This window comes from Hibiscus syriacus, unplaced genomic scaffold (genome assembly GCF_006381635.1).
Source record: "Hibiscus syriacus cultivar Baekdansim isolate YM2019G1 unplaced genomic scaffold, ASM638163v2 tig00110472_pilon, whole genome shotgun sequence".
Lineage (NCBI taxonomy): Eukaryota > Viridiplantae > Streptophyta > Magnoliopsida > Malvales > Malvaceae > Hibiscus > Hibiscus syriacus.
The window spans coordinates 2,071,483-2,090,935 of NW_024062752.1; the positions used below are offsets into that span (position 1 = coordinate 2,071,483).

General features: G+C 37.2%; 1 pseudogene; it reads left to right on the forward strand.

Annotated features, from left to right (window-relative positions):
• Positions 1–825: 825 nt before the first annotated feature.
• The window catches only part of LOC120127943, a 30,631-nt pseudogene continuing 12,003 nt past the window's right edge, over positions 826–19,453 (forward strand).

The following is a 19,453-nucleotide window of genomic DNA, read 5'->3' on the forward strand; positions in this document are numbered from 1 at the left end:
TTAAGTAAGCCACCGCTGTCAAACCTTTATGTCCCCCACCGATCACAAACGTGTCCTACTTCCTCTCTTTCAGCGTGTGAACAGAGCTTGCATGGCTGCCGGTACCAAAGATCCTGCCGTCACACTGCAGTGAACTCTGAAATCTCCCCTCTTCCTATTGGATTTAGTTTGAGATTTGTAGTGAAAATGATAGGAGTTGCAGAAAAAAGAAAAAAGGTGCTTGAATGAAAAAATAAAATATTAATATTAATAAAATATTAATTTGTTAAAAATTAATAAAAAATATCATGTCATCACGGGGTTAGAGATAAAACGGTTGACTGATAAAAAAAAATTTAATGTATAAAGTTCAGTGAGTAAATTGTAAACATTGAAAGTATCATGAGAAAAATAGGAAAGAGAGTAAATTTTAGTGATGAATGGTGTAATTTATCCTAAAAAAATATAACAACAGCCATACAAATATTATACACAAAAGCATGCCGGCACATGGGCTTCAGTGCACATTCTTATCAGTTGGTGATTATTTCCCTTAAATTATACCAATATTTACATTTATTTTCTTTGCAACTTGATCCTTCTTCTATTATTATAATTAATATCATTCACGTGATGGGACTACATAGATTGTTGTTCCTAGTCCTACAAGTATACACAACAAAGGTTGACTTCGTCGATCGCAATTTATGAGTCATGTTCAAGCTCTTCTTTCTTTATCTTCAAGTATACAGTAAACCCCAAAAGTCTCCCCATCTTTACTCCCTTTTTCATGCAATTTAAAGTCATGTTTTGCATTTAAATGTGATTCATTCAATTTCCCCAGAAGAACAAACAAAATGTTAGCTTTTCGACTTGTTCTAGCTTCAATCTTTTTTGCGTGTTGCCTTTCGAGTGCTGTATTTGGAGCAAAACTTCCGGACAATGAAGGTACAGTGTTGTTGGGTTGTTTTTAATAGTCTGATGTAATATCTGTAAGGTTTAGGGTTTGGTTTTTTGTTTTGGTTTCAGTGCAATATTTGAAGGACATAGGAAAGACACTGGGGAAGAAAGACTGGAACTTCAGCGTAGATCCATGCAGTGGAGAAGAAGGGTGGGCTACGCCCAATGCGTTGAAGGCGTTTGAAAATGCAGTCACCTGTAATTGCTCCTTTCCCAATGGCAATGATACAGTCTGCCATGTCGTTAGCTTGTATGTAAATCTCCCTCATTGTTCACCTCTTCTTTTAGATATCTCTACTTTTTTGTCAAATACTGGTTTTGGTCCTTTTATTTTGAATTTCACCATCCTATTATCATTTCTTAATAGTTAGTATTTTTTTTTTCAAATATAGGGTGATACAAGATAATATATATTCAAAAACTTTTAACTCTTAGACAATGAATACTTATATCCCTACCATACATGGTGCTCGAACTAGGGACCTCAAAAGATAACAACAAATCTCTTAATCATCGAGGTCATTTAATTCGTGTCCTCTACATTAGTATTTGATTTTTTCTTCTTCTTAAAAACATCCCTTCGAATATAGAAAAATCATGTTAAAAATATAAGGATTAAATCTATAATTAAGTGGAGTAGATGGACCAAAATTATAATTTTACCATTGTTATTTAACTATATAATAATCAATTACCAGAAAAGCTTATGATTAAGGAAATATTAAAAAAACAAATTTATTTTTTAAAATAAAATTACAATAGTTTCTCGATTGATGCATTAATTAAATTTAATTTAAAAGAAGAGGGCAAGTCGTTGCCTTGGCGTTTTTCCCGATATATCATCCATTGGTTTTATTTTTTCTTGTTATGCACCGTTCAGACTATTTTTCCCGATCTAACACCCTTTGCAGTAAGACACGCCCCTATAGCGCGCTTTACGCTGATCTGGTGCCATGTGGGGTAAGGCGCGCCCCCTGTAGCGCGCCTTATGATGACATAGACACAAGTTTCTAAAGCGCGGCCCCTGGGGCGCGCCTTACGCCACGTAGGGCTATAGCGCAGGGCAGGGGCCGCACTTTTCAATTATCACATGCTCAGTTATCATACATGCATAATGCAAGGCGCGGTGCAAGGACCGCGTATTGCATAATTTATCCGGACTTCTCGGCTTTAAAGCATTCTCCCTCAGCTATAAATAGCCCTCTCTCCGTAAATTCTCTCACAATTCCTTCTCAATCGAGAAATTAATAAAACAATCCTTTCAACCATTAATTAACACCCGACAATCCTTTTATATTTGATTCAGAAGTTCGTTCGATCTTTCGTTATAAGGTAATTTTATTATAATATTTTTTTATTATACTTATTGTTTATTATGATTATTTGAAAAAATATTATAGTAATTGTTTTCAATTAATTTCTGTGCCAGTTCAAGGGGAAAGCGGGAGCATACGTCGAAATATTTTTGCGGTGCAGGTAATAATATAAAATTATATTATGTAAATTATTTACGTTTATATGTAAAATTTTATTGTGTTATATTTTCGTTAATATATTATTTATTTAATCAGGTTTGTTTCAGTTGTTTTTTACATATATAATATTGTCGAACTTTTAAACTCCAAGAATAGCGCAACTTTCAGCTATTGTTTATTATGATGGTGAAATTCGAGAAGATGAAACCGGCGTTATTTTCGTATCAAATGAGCGTGTTAAAATATCATTCAAGAGAAACATAACTCTTGAGGAGCTGATAACGAAGATTTCGAGGAAGGTTCATGTTGGAAGTAGTAGAAGAATGTCGTCGTTGCAGTACAGATTTCCAACATCATTGTTGCCATTAACTTATACAACATTCGAACTATCGAACAATGATGATGTTGAAATGATGGTTGATTCTCAAAGTAATTATTCAGACGGCGATATTGAGAAGTATGCAAAGTTTGTTCAAGTGCGTACTGTTCGGGGTCAGTCATTAAACTCTCACTATGGGCTGGCTGAACAAGTTGATCAAGTTGACAGCCCGACTACAGTAATGTGTAATGATTTTAACGCCATAATGGGAAATCCGCATCATGGTACCGTCACATCAACTTTAATGGGGAGACATTCATTCGCAATTCCTTACGATATGTACCGAGGTGGGTCCACGAACAATCCGTATGGTAACATCACGTCCAGTTCAAGGGGAAGTCATTAATCTGCAAATTTCTTTGACCTTAATATGGAGATGCCATCGACGCAACAATCTGTGCAGTTTTCATTTGACACGATAGCTTCAAGCTCCAGGGGGAGGCATTCCACTGTGAGCTTTTTCGATCTCAATGTCGATATGCCTTCTAGTTCAAGGGGATTATTTCAGATCGCGGAGCTGGGATCAAAGTAACAATGGAGTCTTTGGGTCCAATGTGGCAACCACCCTTTGTCCAACATAAGTATTGTTTCCGACACATTGTTGCGAACTATCATAGAAGGTACAAGAAGAATGATGAGCGTCAATTAATTGTGCGCATGAGTAAGTGAAACTGATGTAGTTTGTTTTATTTCGATCATTTTAATTTTGCAAAGAAAGTTAGTAAGTTATACATTTTTTTATCAGGTTACGAACTACTTCCTCAAACGTTTGAATCAATGCTTTAAGATTTGCGGGCGAAAAACGAGGAAGGATACGATTACATCAGCCTCATCGATAAAGAAATGTGGACGAACGCATATGATGGTGGATATCAATATGGGCACATGAGGACCAACTTGGCTGAGGCAATCAATTCAACCTTAAAGGGTGCACGTAACTTACCTATAGCGTCTTTGGTAAAAACTATGTAACAACCCGAATATTTACAAAATAGTAATTAATTGAAATTGGAGCTTAATTGTGAAAATTGGCAAAAATTTAGAGACTAAATTAAAAGATTTTAAAACTTGGAGCTTGTTTTAGAGTTAAAGAAAATTCAGGGACTAAGCCCTGAATTTACCCAAAAAAGTTAGGTAAGTTTGGGGTTATATGTTATATACGTGTGGTTTCTGTTTCAAAAACAGAAAACCACACTCCCAAATTCTCTTCCCCCTACGCCGGTTTCCGACTTAGATCCCGACGCCGTCCGAATTCTGATCGTCGTTTTAAAATCACCATCGTGTTCGTTATCGAGTCAGGAACAAATCCTTCAATTTAATTGAAGCGAAACGCTGCCAAACGTCGGGAATTTACAGTCAAAGTCTCGACGTTTTTGTTAGCTCTATCGCCGGGAAAATCTTAAATTCACCGTCGATCGTTGCTCCGTTTACGACACCTCCTGCACCATCGTGTTCCTTGTGTCGTTGCAAGTCCGCCGGTGTCAACCTTGTTCGCTGTCGACGGCGGCGCATGAGGAGGTGGAGCAGTGAAAGATTCGACCGAGTTGAAATTGAGCTCTACGCCATTTAATAATTTGAACCGATCTTTGTAAGTATCTCGAAATCGCTCAAAATAATTTTTAGAAATTTTTCCGTAATTTTTAGACCCCCGGAGGAGGCCTCACGCGCCACACGCACCGCCGCAAGGAGAGTGAGTGGCTGAAAACCGGTTTGACTCGGACTCAGGACTCGACTGTGTTCTAATGTAGGAAGGTAAGGTAGTGGCTTATGCATCCTGTCAGCTGCGACCGCATGAGTGTAATTATCCTACTCATGATTTGGAGTTAGCAGCAGTGATTTTTTCCTTGAAGATTTGGAGACACTATCTTTATGGAGAGAAGTGTTACATTTTCACGGATCATAAGAGTTTTGTAACACCCCCAACCCGTACCCGACCCGGATATGAGTCAGAGATACTACATTGACTTTTAAAACAACACTCTTAACAAATAATAGCAAAATATTTGAACTTATATTAAGAAAATAAGATAATATACATATTGTAATATAAGTTTACCAAAATATTCAGAGCATACACAACTTAACCCTTTAATTACATGCCAACTGCCATTTACATAACAAAATGACCTACTGATTAAGTTGCTTCTGATCTGGTGGTTGCAGGAGTAATGTTGTCCAGTTATTTAACGTGTCCCGTCTACTTTCTTGGATCCTACGTGTGAAACACTCACACGCTAAGTCATCGACTTAGTGAGGCAATAATATAATAATAACAAGGAAATGTAATAAAAATGTCATAATGATATGGAATGAGATGAAAGCATGTACTTAATCAATGTAGTTTACATCACCAATATCCATACATGTAAGCATATTACAGCTCGTATTAATAAGTTCATTGGCCCATGATACCATATTGAGAACCTAAGGTATGTGAGTATTGTGAGGTTGTGCACTATGCTGTCACCACAGCTCGTATAATTGCACCGAAGTGCCACGTAGAATTGCACCATAGTGCCATATAATAATGTCCATAAGGACCACATATTATTCCTTAAGAATCATATACATATACTAGGGATCAAGTATGTGTCTTACAAGACTTCACACATGTTCCACAGAATATATATATCCCGAAGGACCGCGTAGAATTGCACTGTAGTGCCATATAATAATGTCCATAAGGACCAATATTATTCCTTAAGAATCATATACATATACTAGGGATCAAGTATGTGTCTTACAAGACTTCACACATGTTCCACAGAATATATATATCCGAAGGACCGCGTAGACCCTCTACCATTGGCATGCCAACTATACCTATAGTTCTCATCTACATAACATGGGCTTTCACACTTCACATAATTTGTATCACGTAGACATAGTATTTTCATACCTTTATCACATAGGCATATCATTTCCCGCATATTCATGTCATGTAATGCATATGGTATAAACTTATATCATGTTTCATAATATGGAATGTAATCATCTATTAAAATATTGAATCTAGACTTATCATAAGTCTAGAACTGATTATAATACTATATCCATGCTATGCATATGCACTCACCTATATTTCCTTGCTTTTTCCTCGATCGATCCTACTTGTCGATTGTTCCAGAACTCGTTTAGGCTCGATATCTACATAGTAATTCATTGATACTTATCAGTATACTAATTAGTATATTCTAAACTATCATTTCTTAGGCTAAAAGAAAAGCCATTTTTATCTTTTAATGGAGGCATGCATCGATGCACTTCTGATGCATCGATGCACTTCTGATGCATCGATGCACTGAGGGCATTCGATGTTCATTTTATTAGAAATGCATCGATGCACTCCCTATGCATCGATGCACTGACGACATTCGATGTTTGTATTTAAATTAATGCATCGATGCACTTCATATGCATCGATGCACCTTCAACAAATTTCTGGGATTTATCATTGATGCATCGGTGCATAATGAATGTGCATCGATGCACATTGCACAGAAATGTCATTTAAGCACGAAAATCTCTTCTAACTCTACTTGACACTTTATATTTCCCCTCTTTTAATATCCATAACTTGCATACTCTTACTTAAACTAATTATTATCCAATAAATACTTCTAAAACTTATAAATCTAATTCTCTATGTAGAATTTAAGAATCTAACCCAAATTCCAACATGTTCTAATTTGAATTCTAACACCTCATACTTCTTAGTTAGCTTAATGACAAGTCAAATTTCACTTCTAATTCTTATTAAGAACCCTATTCCAAAATTTCACTTTTCTACTTCCTTTATTTAATTCTTCATACACTCCCCATCTTATGGTTTTAAGATAATCTAAGCTTTCCTTAAGCTTAGTTATCAACTAAAGATCAATAAGAAACCTTAAATTCATCAAGAATTTGATCACAATAAAACTCACCTTTGCTTGGCTTCACACGTGAAGAAGAAGAAGAAAGAAATAAGAGAACTCTGGAAACCTCTAAACTCTCATTTCCTTCCTTCCACGTGTATCTATATATACCATATATTATTATTATATTTTTCTTTTCCTTACAAATGACCATATTATCCTTTCATTCCTCATTCTTTTCAATTTGATCTTACACCTCATTTCTCATATAAGTCTTAAACCACACAATTATTTTAATTTAAATTACCAAATTTTGAAACCTTACGATTTAGTCACTAACCCGGTATTGAGGATGTTACAAATCTCCCCCCTTAAGAAAAATCGTCCTCGAATTTTCATTGCACGAACAGATAGGGGTATTGATAACGCATATCTTCTTCACGCTCCCACGTTGCTTCCTCTACTTTGTGATTCCTCCAGTGAACTTTGACCAACGGAACTGATTTATTCCTCAACTGTTTAACTTCATAAGCCAATATTCTCACTGGTTCTTCTTCATATGTCAGATCCGATTGGACTTCTACTTGTTCTGGTACAACGATGTGAGAGGGATCGGACCTATATCTTCGTAACATGGACACATGGAAGACGCTATGAATCTTCTCCATTTCCGGTGGCAAGGATAACTGATATGCCACGGGTCCTATTCTTTTAACAACTTCATATGGCCCAATGAATCTAGGACTTAACTTTCCTTTCCGACCAAACCGTAATACTTTCTTCCAGGGATATACTTTAAGAAAAACTTTATCTCCAACTTCGAACTCAATCCCTTTTCTTTTAAGATCAGAATAGGACTTTTGCCGATCAGATGCCACTATGAGGTTATGTTGAATTTCCCGCACTTTCTCTTCCACATCTTGAATCAAATCTGGACCAATTACACTTCGATCTTTGAGCTCGTACCAGTTTAATGGAGTACGACATTTCCTCCCATATAACGCCTTATAGGGTGCCATTTTAATACTGGATTGATAACTATTGTTGTAAGCGAACTCTGCCAGTGGTAAATATTTCTCCCACGACCCTTTAAACTCAATAACACATGCTCGCAACATATCTTCCAATATTTGAATAGTTCTTTCTGATTGCCCATCCGTCTGAGGGTGAAAGGCCGTACTAAAGTTAATGCGAGTTCCCAATGCTCCCTGCAAAGATTTCCAGAATCTCAAAGTGAATCGAGGGTCTCGGTCAGAAACTATAGAAACAGGCACTCCATGCAATCTAATAATTTCTCTAATGTACAATTCCGCATATTTTTCCATAGAGAAATTAGTTCTGACGGGAATGAAATGAGCTGATTTGGTCAAACGATCAACGATGACCCAAATTGAATCTCTTTTGTTCGGAGTCAAGGGTAACCCCGAAACAAAATCCATCGTCACATTATCCTACTTCCATTGAGGAATGGAAAGGGGTTGTAATAATCCAGATGGAACTTGGTGCTCCGCTTTAACTTGTTGACATACTAAGCACTTAGACACAAATTCAGTGATGCTTCTTTTCATCCCTGACCACCAAAATCGATCCTTAATATCCATATACATCTTGGTTCCACCCGGGTGCATCGTCAATGGACTACAATGAGCCTCTGTCAATATTTCTTTCTTCAAATCTTCATTGTCGGGTATCACAATTCTTCCTTTGTAATACAAATTTCCATCTGACTTAACCTCAAAGTCTTTAATTTCTTCATTCTTTATTTGCTCTATTCTTTTCAAACACATTTCATCTTTACTTTGCAATTCTCTAATTCGATCCAACCATGCTATTTTAAGTTTTAACTCTGCACATAGACCACCGTCTCCAGTTACAGATAATCTTGCATCCATAGCTCGTAAGGCTGCAAACGTTTTCCTGCTTAAGGCATCGGCTACTACGTTAGCTTTTCCGGGATGATAGTCAATTATCACATCATAATCTTTCAAGAACTCTACCCATCTACGTTGCCTCAAATTTAGCTCTTTTTGAGTCATCAGATACTTCAGGCTCTTATGATCCGTATATAAGTAACAACGCTCTCCATAAAGATAATGACGCCAAATCTTGAGAGCAAACACTACAGCAGCCATTTCTAAATCATGGGTGGGGTAATTCTTTTCATGTGGTTTCAACTGTCTTGATGCATACGCTACCACTTTCCCTTCTTGCATTAACACACACCCTAACCCATTATAGGACGCGACACTAAACACTACGAAATTCTTGCCAGTTTCAGGTTGAACTAATACAGGAGCTTCTGTCAAAATTTCCTTTAAAACTTCAAAACTTTCTTGACATTCAGGAGTCCAAACAAACGGTATGTTCTTTCTCATCAGCTTTGTTAAAGGTAGCACAATCATCGAAAAATTCTTAACGAATCTTCGATAATAATCGGCAAGTCCAAGGAAACTCCGAACTTCAGACACATTCTTAGGAACTTCTCAATCCATTATAGCTTTAATCTTTTGAGGGTCAACCCTAATCCCATATGTGGAGATAACATGCCCCAAGAAAATTACTTCCTTTAACCAGAACTCACATTTGGACAATTTGGCATATAACTTTTTATCTCTTAAAATTTGCAAGACGATCCTCAGATGTGTGCTATGCTCTTAATGGGATTTCGAGTACACCAGTATGTCATCAATAAAGACAACAACAAACTGGTCCAAGTAGGGCTGAAAAATCCTATTCATAAGATCCATGAAAGAAGCAGGTGCATTCGTTACTCCAAATGGCATTACAATGAATTCATAGTGACCATATCTCGTTCTGAAAGCTGTCTTCGGAATGGCTTTCTCCTGAATCTTCAATTGGTGATAACCGGAACGTAAGTCAATCTTCGAGAATACCGAAGATCCTTTTAACTGATCAAATAAATCGTCAATACGTGGAAGGGGATACTTATTCTTGATTGTCACCTTATTGAGCTGTCGATAATCAATGCAAAGACGCATTGATCCATCATTCTTTTTAACAAATAACACCGGAGCTCCCCAAGGCGATACACTTGGTCGGATAAATCCCTTCTCTAGCAACTCTTGTAATTGATTCTTTAACTCTTGCAGTTCTTTTGGAGCCATTTGATAAGGTACCATTGCAATCGGAGCTGTTCCCGGCATTATTTCAATTTAGAACTCTACATCTCTACCTGGAGGTAATCCTGACAATTCAGCAGGAAAAACATCAGGGAACTCTCGTACTATTGGAATCTCCTCTAACCTTTTCTCTTGAGCTCTTGAATCTATCACATTTGCAAGAAAACCCTGACATCCTTGTAGCAGTAATTTCTTGGCAGACATCACTGATATTACATTTGCTAAAGGATTACACATTTCACTGATCATATTAACTTCTATTCCTTCTGAACTCTTCAGGGTTACCTTTTTCAATCTACAGTCGACATTCCCATAATAATGAAACAACCAATCCATTCCCAGAATCACTTCAAACTCGTCAAAGGGTAATTCCATCAGATTAGCAGAGAATTCAATTCCCTGAATCTTTATGGGACACCCCTTACAAACCTTGTCCACCCGAGTACTATGCCCTAACGGATTAGTTACTATCATCACATTACTCGTAGCTTCTATAGGAATTCTCAATTCTTTTACTAATTTACTGGTAATATAAGAATAGTTAGAACCTGAATCAATCAGCACCAATACTAATTTATCATACAGTTGAAAAGTACCTGCAATGATATCAGGATCATCACGGTCATCACTTGTCTTTAAATTGTATACCCGAGCAGTGGATCGAACTTCCGGTTGCATAGAGGATTCAGACTGGTTCCTTCCTCTACCTTTTCCTCATCCTCTCTGTGAGGTAGAACTAACTCTCTCAGATGGTGCAGGCTCACCAACAATCAATGGACAATCCCGGATAAAATGTCCAGCATCTCCACAACGAAAACAAGCTCCATAAACCATCCGACATAACCCAGAATGATTCTTCCCACAATGCTGACACTGTCTCCCTTGACTCTGAGTGAATCTCCCAGCACCCGATCCCACTGATTGTGTCTGTCTAGGTCTCACCTGACTTGCTCATCTTACTGAGGATGCAACTGATTCGGATCTAGTTTGCGATCAAAATCCTGAGTCTCTTCCTCTTTTTGATGGTGCTGAACTAGAAGAAGTAGTCGTCCTCTTTGATGTCTGAACTCTTGAGTCCCCAAATCTTTCATTCTGAGCCTTTTCAAGAGCTTTTGCACGATTGATCACCTATTGGAACGAGGACAAGTTTAATACTATCAACATTTCTTTAAGTCTAGGGCGCAAGCCCTCCTCGAACCATTCGCAAGCATCTTTTTCAGTAGGCACAAGCTCAGCTGCAAACCTGCTCAGCTTATTAAACTCACATTCGTACTCATATACAGAGCGGCTCATCTGCTTCAAATTCATAAACTCCTGCTTCATTTGTCGGATAAACTGATCTCCAATATACTTGTTTTTAAATTCTTCTAAAAACAAAGACCAAGTCAACTGGTCGGTTGACATCCTCATGGTGACGTTCGTCCACCATATCATCGCCTGCCCCTCAATAAAGATACAGCTCCATCTAATTTCTCCACTTCGGAACAGTGGAGACCATCTAACATGATTTTCAAATCATTCAACCAAAGATCCGCTGACACTGGACCTTCCTCAGCTTCTCCCTTAAATTCGGGAGCTCCTAAACCTCTCAACTCTTTTCCTACATTCATTCTTTGAGTTGGTGGAGCAGGAGGTTGAAGACGCGTTAGAATAGCGTCTAACGTTCTGAAGAATGTATCTTGATCTTGCACAGGCACTCCTTGAGATGCATGTTCTTCACCTTGCCTGGCCAGGGCAGGTGAATTACTGCTTTCAGCAGGCCTATCTTCTCCCGCTTCACTTCGGGAGCTATTATGTCCGGACATCTAATAAGAATAAACACATTGTTCTATTAGCAAAACAACATACTTATACTATACCAGATCAGAAGTTCTCACTATTTGTTGGCATGTATTCCATTTAAAGACTCTATAGACTCTGGTTCATGCCTAGAATCGACTAAACCATAGCTCTGATACCATTAAATGTAACACCCCCAACCCGTACCCGACCCGGATATGAGTCAGAGATACTACATTGACTTTTAAAACACAACCCTTAACAAATAATAGCAAAATATTTGAACTTATATTAAGAAAATACGATAATATACATATTGTAATATAAGTTTACCAAAATATTCAGAGCATACACAACTTAACCCTTTAATTACATGCCAACTGCCATTTACATAACAAAATGACCTACTGATTAAGTTACTTTTGATCTGGTGGTTGTAGGAGTAATGTTGTCTAGCTATTTAACGTGTCCCGTCTACTTTCTTGGATCCTACGTGTGAAACACTCACACGCTAAGTCATCGACTTAGTGAGGCAATAATATAATAATAACAAGGAAATGTAATAAAAATGTCATAATGATATGGAATGAGATGAAAGCATGTACTTAATCAATGTAGTTTACATCACCAATATCCATACCTGTAAGCATATTACAACTCGTATTAATAAGTTCATTGGCCCATGATACCATATTGAGAACCTAAGGTATGTGAGTATTGTGAGGTTGTGCACTATGCTGTCACCACAGCTCGTATAATTGCACCGAAGTGCCACGTAGAATTGCACCGTAGTGCCATATAATAATGTCCATAATGACCACATATTATTCCTTAAGAATCATATACATATACTAAGGATCAAGTATGTGTCTTACAAGACTTCACACATGTTCCACAGAATATATATATATCCCGAAGGACCGCGTAGAATTGCACCGTAGTGCCATATAATAATGTCCATAAGGACCACATATTATTCCTTAAGAATCATATACATATACTAGGGATCAAGTATGTGTCTTACAAGACTTCACACATGTTCCACAGAATATATATATATCCCGAAGGATCGCGTAGACCCTCTACCCTTGGCATGTCAACTATATAGTTCTCATCTACATAACATGGGCTTTCACACTTCACATAATTTGTATCATGTAGACATAGTATTTTCATACCTTTATCACATAGGCATATCATTTCCCGCATATTCATGTCATGTAATGCATATGGTATAAACTTATATCATGTTTCATAATATGGAATGTAATCATCTATTAAATATTGAATCTAGACTTATCATAAGTCTAGAACTGATTATAACTATATCCATGCTATGCATATGCACTCACCTATATTTCCTTGCTTTTTCCTCGATCGATCCTACTTGTCGATTGTTCCAGAACTCGTTTAGGCTCGATATCTACATAGTAATTCATTGATACTTATCAGTATACTAATTAGTATATTCTAAACTATCATTTCTTAGGCTAAAAGAAAAGCCATTTTCATCTTTTAATGGAGGCATGCATCGATGTACTTCTGATACATCGATGCACTGAGGGCATTTGATGTTCATTTTATTAGAAATGCATCGATGCACTCCCTATGCATCGATGCATTGACGACATTCGATGTTTGTATTTAAATTAATGCATCGATGCACTTCATATGCATCGATGCACCTTCAACAAATTTCTGGGATTTATCATTGATGCATCGGTGCATAATGAATGTGCATCGATGCACATTGCCCAGAAATGTCATTTAAGCACGAAAATCTCTTCTAACTCTACTTGACACTTTATATTTCCCCTCTTTTAATATCCCTAACTTGCATACTCTTACTTAAACTAATTATTATCCAATAAATACTTCTAAAACTTATAAATCTAATTCTCTATGTAGAATTTAAGAATCTAACCCAAATTCCAACATGTTCTAATTTGAATTCTAACACCTCATACTTCTTAGTTAGCTTAATGACAAGTCAAATTTCACTTCTAATTCTTATTAAGAACCCTATTCCAAAATTTCACTTTTCTACTTCCTTTATTTAATTCTTCATACACTCCTCATCTTATGGTTTTAAGATAATCTAGGATTTCCTTAAGCTTAGTTATCAACTAAAGATCAATAAGAAACCTTAAATTCATCAAGAATTTGATCACAAGAAAACCCACCTTTGCTTGGCTTCACACGTGAAGAAGAAGAAAAAAGAAATAAGAGAACTCTGGAAACCTCTAAACTTTCATTTCCTTCCTTCCATGTGTATCTATATATACCATATATTATTATTATATTTTTCTTTTCCTTGTAAATGACCATATTATCCTTTCATTCCTCATTCTTTTCAATTTGATCTTACACCTAATTTCTCATATAAGTCTTAAACCACTCAATTATTTTAATTTAAATTACCAAATTTTGAAACCTTGCGATTTAGTCACTAACCCAGTATTGAGGATGTTACAAGTTTAAAGTATCTTCTAACCCAGAAGGAGCTTAATTTGAGACAACGACGCTGGCTAGAGCTTCTAAAGGATTATGATTGCGTGATTGATTATCACCCTGGTAAAGCTAATATTGTAGCAGATGCTTTGAGTTGAAAGGCGGTAACAGAGTTGAGATCTTTAATGGCTAGGATGAATTTATATGACGATGGCACTCTGTTAGCAGAATTACAAGTTAAGCCGACCTTGGTTGATAAGATCAAAGCTAAGCAGCCCCTTGATAGCTCCTTGCTTTCCATCTTTGAGCAAGTAGAGCAAGGGACAAGCTCAGATTACGCCCTTGATCAGGATGAAGTTTTATGCTTCAAAGGTCGGTATTATGTGTCTGATGATGCTGAGTTGAGGCAGACTATCCTTACGGAGGCTCATAGTAGTCCATATGCTATGCACCCCGGTAGAGATAAGTTGTATCGGAATTTGAGAGAGAGGTATCATTGGGTCGGCATGAAGAAGGACATCTCAAATTTTGTGGCGAGGTGTTTGACTTGTCAGCAAGTTAAGGCAGAACATCAACATCCATCAGGTTTGTTACAACCTATCAAGATTCCTGAATGGAAATGGGAGCGTATTACTATGGATTTTGTTACTGGTTTACCTATGACTCCTTCGAAAAGGGACTCAATTTGGGTGATTGTTGACAGACTTACAAAGTCAGCTCACTTCATTCTTGTACGGGTAAATTATACGTTGGACAAGTTGGCGAGGTTGTATATTTCAAAGATTGTTAGATTGCATGGTGTTCCGTTATCTATCATTTCAGATCGAGATCCGAGATTTACTTCGAGATTTTGGAAGACGCTTCATACGGCTTTGGGTACGAGATTGGATTATAGTACCTCTTTCCACCCACAAACTGATGGTCAATCTGAGAGAGTAATTCAGATTCTGGAGGATATGTTACGGGGTTGTGTAATTGATTTTCATGGTAGCTGGGAGAAATTTTTGCCTTTGGTTGAATTTGCTTATAATAACAGTTACCAGACCAGTATTCGTATGGCACCCTATGAAGCACTCTATGGGCGTAGGTGTCGCACCCCGATTTGTTGGACTGAGTTACGTGATAGGAAGACTTTGGGACCTGAGTTAGTACGGGAGACGGAAGACACAGTCAGATTGATCCGTGACCGTTTGAAAGAGGCATTTGATAGGCAGAAATCGTATGCAGATCAAAGGAGGAAGGATATACAGTTTGACGTTAAAGATCAGGTTTTTCTCAAGGTATCTCCATGGAAGAAAGTATTGAGATTTGGACGTAAGGGTAAACAGAGTCCGCGATTTATTGGGCCGTATCGTATTCTGAAGAAAGTTTGACCTGTTGCTTATCAGCTTGAGTTGGCTTCCCATCTTAGTCGTATTCATGATGTTTTTCATGTGTCTATGTTAAGGTGATACCGTCCAGATCCAGATCACATCATTCAAGTTGATGAGGTAGAGCTGAGACCTAATTTGTCATATAAGGAGGAGCCCATTCAGATCTTAGAAAGAGATGAGTGAGTTCTTCGGAATAGGCGTATTCCAATGGTCAAAGTTCAATGGAGTAACCGAGGCCCCTCAGAAACTACTTGGAAGACATTGGAGTCAATGGAGGCTTAGTTTCCTCAACTATTCTTTTAAGGTAAATTTCGAGGACGAAATTTCTTGTAGAGGGGGAGAATTGTAACAACCCGAATATTTACAAAATAGTATTTAATTGAAATTGGAGGTTAATTGTGAAAATTGGCGAAAATTTGGGGACTAAATTGAAAGATTTTAAAACTTGGAGCTTGTTTTAGAGTTAAAAAAATCCATGGACTAAGCCCTGAATTTACCCAAAAAAGTTAGGTAACTTTGGGGTTATATGTTATATACGTGTGGTTTCTGTTTCAAAAACAGAAAACCACACTCCCAAATTCTCTTCCCCCTACGCCGGTTTTCGACTTAGATCCCGACGCCGTCCGAATTCCAATCGTCATTTTAAAATCACCATCGTGTTTGTTATCGAGTCAGGAACAAATCCTTCAATTTAATTAAAGCGAAACGCTGCCAAACGTTGGGAATTTACAGTCAAAGTCTCGACGTTTTTGTTAGCTCTATCGCCGGGAAAATCTTAAATTCACCGCCGATCGTTGCTCTGTTTACGACACCTCCTGCACCATCGTGTTCCTTGTGTCGTTGCAAGTCCGCCGGTGTCAACCTTGTTCGCCGTCGACGGCGGCGCGTGAGGAGGTGGAGCAGTCAAAGATTCGGCCGAGTTGAAATCGAGCTCTCCGCCGTTCAAAAATTTGAACCGATCTTTGTAAGTATCTCGAAATCGCTCAAAATAATTTTTAGAAATTTTTCCGTAATTTTTAGACCCCCCGGAGGAGGCCTCACGCGCCGCCGCAGGGAGAGTGAGTGGCTGAAAACCGGTTTAACCGGTTTTGACCGGTTCGAACCGGTCTGACCCGACCCGACTGTTGACCCCGACCATTGACCATTGACCGTTGACTTCCTTTGACCAAAACTTAAAATGGCTTTGACCGACCATTAAACGACCGTTAATCTTTTCCGAGTATACCTATTCTGATAGTTTTCGACGTCCCGAATCTGTTTTCAAAGTCGGTTTCGTCAAATTCGAACCCAAAGGCCTCCAAATTGACGGTCAAAGTGGTTGAATTTGACTTTGACCATGAATTTAAATTTTTGAAAAGTCATACTTTATGTTTTTTGACGTCCTGATTCTGATTCCGCAATCCGTTTGACCAAATTCAGACTCGAAATCCTCCAAATTGATAGTCAAACCCTAAAAATACTTATATACTTAAGAATTTTAGCTTTGAACAATTAAGTAAGATTTGGGTCTGATAAATTATTATTGTTTGAAGATACAAGAGATTCTTCGGATCGTTCGACAGCTCGACCCAGCTCTTCTAGATCAGTTAAACTACGTGTGCCAGCATTCACCCGTAAGACCCGTAAATTTTATGATTTTAGAGATTTATTTATGTTACCCATAAGTAATATAGGGTTATTATAAAAATAGGTTCGAAAATTGTAGCAGAGCGTGGTGAAACCAGCAATCAGTATATCTACTATTTGAACCTATTATCGAGGTGTGTTCCCTAATTATTACTGAACTATTTTATTGGTTTTAATATGAGGTACATTGAGTTCTTTGGTTACTGTTTTATTGATGCACCAATTTAATGTGATGATTTATGGAATTTGTGACACGGTGCAATTGAACTTTTGGATTGAATTACAATAGTATAGCTCTGATCAAGCTGATAAACAGAATGGGCCTAATGTGACTCTTGGGGCCCCAAGATACATTAGGTTGGCTTCCCTTGTTGTGTGCTTAGGGTAAGTTATATGGACTTGGACTTACGGGCCTAAGGATACAAGCTCTAAAGCTTATCCTTAGGTTGGCTTTCTTTTTGCTGTGTGCTTAAAGTAAGCTATACGGAAAATAGTTTTGGGAACTACTGATGGTGTACAAGAAAAGGGTTTAAACTATGATTTTCAAAAGTTAAACTCTTTTATGAATTTATGAGATTTACTGGACTATGATTTGTTTAATGTACCTATTGTGATTTTAAGGTAATATTGGGACATACTGAGCCTAGCTCACCTTTTGAAAATGTTTTTCCCCTTTCAGATACTGTTGGTTAGATATCTCGGTTCGAGCACTTGGAGGATCAACATATCTCTTGAAGTATATCTGATTGAAATGTTTTATCTTGCTAGTTGACTTTATTTTGGTGACATGGACCTTATTTTAAAGTATCGTATTTTAGGATGATGACACTTTTACTATTATTGTTCGGTTTATTGTGATTTTGATTTTGAAGACATGTTTTAAATTAATTTATTACTTATTGGTATTATATTTACAAGTTGGGTTTTGATAGTATAATATCATGTCATTTATAATGTGATTTTACAATGATTGAATAACGGTTTCAGAAAATGTCTTTAAGAATCATGTATGTGATCCACTAGACTTAGTCGAAACGCATAGGCCGGGTCTAGGGGGATACAAACTATGTATTTTTGTTTGGGGATGTGTTTTGTGAAGCTCGGGGGACAAGCTCAAACTTGGATGCAAGGCCGTCATGTCTATCACCCTAGATTAGTTGCAGATCTACAAAAAAAAAATTGTTGCATCAAATGGAATGTCTGTAACAAGCTTCTCTAGAAGACATGAAATGTTTCGTGTCACAGAGTTGCCTCGACCTCTTCAAGGGATTGAAGTTGTGTCGTTAAGAGTAAATCTATGGGACAGAACGTGCGACTGCGGAGTTTTTCAAGCTTTGAAGTATCCATGCTCTCATGTGATAACTGTAACACCCCCAACCCGTATCTGACCCGAATACGAGTCTGAGGAGTCACATTGACTTTTCAAACTTTGACACTTATTGAAAAACAAGGAAATTTAAAAACTTTCATTCAAAATAAAAACTGTTAATTTACAAAAATTGACCATACTACACAAAATCGATCAGAGCATTTATAACTCACAAATTGTTTACATGCCAACACACTAATTACAACAAAATACCTACATTGCAAGTTACTATTGATCTGATCCTTCCTGTAAAGTATACTGTCCACTAAGCTCTTAATTCTGATTTTCTTGCTTCTTGGCACCTACGTGTAAATCACTTACACGCTAAGTCACAGACTTAGTGAGACAATAAATGAACATGTAACAATAAATTCATGAATATGCACCCTTACATTTTTATCATGATATTTCAATGTACATGTATATTATATGATAACATATGTAAACATGATATGCACATATGAACTTTACTTCTTATACACTTTTCCATTCCATTTATCTTTAAATTGCCCATGTACATTATTGAGAACAGATGTACTTGAGTAAATTGAGGTTGTGCACTAATGCTGTCACCACAGCTCAATAAATTCCCTCATGGGGCACCGAAAATTCGTTCAGTATTTGTCCCGAAGGACCACTATGTCCCGAAGGACCACTGATTGTTTCGAAGAACCACTATGTTCCGAAGGACCACTGATTGTTCCGAAGAACCACTATGTTCCGAAGAACCACTATGTCCCGAAGGACCACTGTATATCTCTCAACTCTTGGCATGTCAATTATATCCACATTTCTCATATTAAAGGACATGGGCTTAATTAAAATTCTCATTATCATATCACTGCTATCACTTCTCATATAGCACATAATTTATTTCATATACACATGATTCTTTTCAATATTCACATACCTATATCATATTACTCTTGCAATGGCATTTGTTCACATAATATCATATTAAAGCATAATAAATTGTGCACAAAATCACTATAACAATAATGCATGTATGCATATACATGAATATGAAATTATGAATTCAACTATCAAAGATAGACTTATCACAAG